The following is a 1,882-nucleotide window of genomic DNA, read 5'->3' on the forward strand; positions in this document are numbered from 1 at the left end:
AAGCCTCAATTCTAGGGAAAGATGAAATATTTTCCAAATAACCAAATTACATGTGAACTTACAGGGTTCAACCATTTTGTAAGTTATAGAGAAATTGTAGCTAATTTGAATGAGAAAAGTGAGTCTATGAAGTCACACAGTGTTTGATCATGTACATTTTAATCCTTTAGTTCTGATTGGAATAAATTGACATCAGTAACCACTGAGGAAGTCTCCAGCAAAAGGTGAGATTATAGATATATCTGTAAAGATACACACACAAAGTGAAGAGAGATTTCTATTTGGAAACAAGGAGAATGATAGCAGGGTGTCAGTGGATAACAATACAGAGTGTCTTTGACACTCTTTTGGAGTCATCTCACGGTAGCATCTGTAGGTAACTCTTTACCTTTTTGGACCCATTTGGATAAAAAAGGAACAAGTTATAAAAGGGATGCTTCTTCCCCTAAGTGTGTTTTGTCACCCTTAATTAGTAGCAGCCAAAACTCTTAAGAAACTATCAGATTGCCCACATGTGAGACTCTACTAGAGTGGACCAAGAGAGCACAGAATCTCATTTGGAGCAAGGAGACAAGGTAGCAGTGGACAGAGAACAGTGGAGCCCTCAACAGAAAAGGATGGAGCTAATAGAGCCTGGATGTGTCAATGACCCTCCAGAGTTTTGCCACGGTGTGAGGCTAGTGCCCATACTCACTGTCATATTGGAAGGAGCCCCCCGCCCCTACCTTAGCCTGCAGTTGCTTGACCCTGAGGGTCAGAAAAGATATCTATGATGGTGAAAGCAAGAAAGTGATGGAGGGGCTTAAGAATTGGGAATTAAACGTGAGAAGAGGGATGGGTACCTACAAACTGAAGTGGAATTTGAAATAAATTCTACCACAAAAGGCTGTTACACACTAGGATTAGGGTAATTGTAAAGAACTTTGCTTGTATCTTGATGCATTAATTATTTACAGGCTAAAATTTTCATTACTACCTTATATAAAGCCTCATTTCTAATAAAAACTAACATACTAGATTTAGTTATATATACATGAATTTTTTTTTACAAGTGGATCAGAGTTTATTAAGTAGGGGGTGAAGAGGGTGTGGCACAAGTAGAAGTATGCGACACCCGAAGTGAACAGAATCTGAGATTCCTGAAAAAAAATCTGTCGATTACACAATTGGCCACTTGCTCCTCCATTGACACAGGGACTGGTCAGGGCAGATGAGGGAATAAATCCTGTGGCAGGACCAGTGGTTACTCCCAGGCTGGGAATAATCTCCACGGAGCTTTCAAGACCAAGCCAGGCTTGGGCAGAGACTTCATAGCTGATGAAGCTGGATCCAGCAAGGTGGCTGTGAGCGAGAAGCCCTGGGTGGCAATCTGGTTGTATATCATGAGCTGGCAGCACTGGCTCTGATCCCTAGGGAAGCAGTAGAGGTCATGGGTGAGGGCAGCCAGCGTGCCCAGGCAGCCTATGGGTACCATTGGGTTCTTGCAGGTCTTGAGAAGGAACTTTTCCTTGAAGCTTTCTGGAGTGCTGTAGACACTGAGGCTAAAGCCCTCAACGACTAGATGCTGCGACAGTTCAAAGGGTGCCTCTGAAGTCATAAGGCTGGGAACCCCCATGTCCCAGGCAACAGCAGTATGAGAAAACAGGGATGCTGAACTCCATCTCCTCTATATGTGAATTTGTAAAGATCAACCAGTTCATAAGCTGTAAAGTAATTACAGCTATTTGAATTAAAACAAACAAGTCTAAAATTAAAATGTGGTATCTGAATAGGTAACTTTTTAGTCCTTTAACACTGCTCTGAATGAATTAACATCAAAAAGCTATGAGGGGGCCACCCATGAAATTTGAGATATAAATGAATAAATAAAAATAAATATATA

The 1,882-nt window shown here is 41.4% G+C and overlaps 1 pseudogene; it reads right to left on the minus strand.

Moving 5' to 3' along the window:
* Positions 1-1,243: 1,243 nt before the first annotated feature.
* Positions 1,244-1,615, minus strand: LOC139043810 (HIG1 domain family member 2A pseudogene; annotated as a pseudogene).
* Positions 1,616-1,882: the final 267 nt, after the last annotated feature.

This window comes from Equus asinus, unplaced genomic scaffold (genome assembly GCF_041296235.1).
Source record: "Equus asinus isolate D_3611 breed Donkey unplaced genomic scaffold, EquAss-T2T_v2 contig_376, whole genome shotgun sequence".
NCBI classification, from domain to species: Eukaryota; Metazoa; Chordata; class Mammalia; order Perissodactyla; family Equidae; genus Equus; species Equus asinus.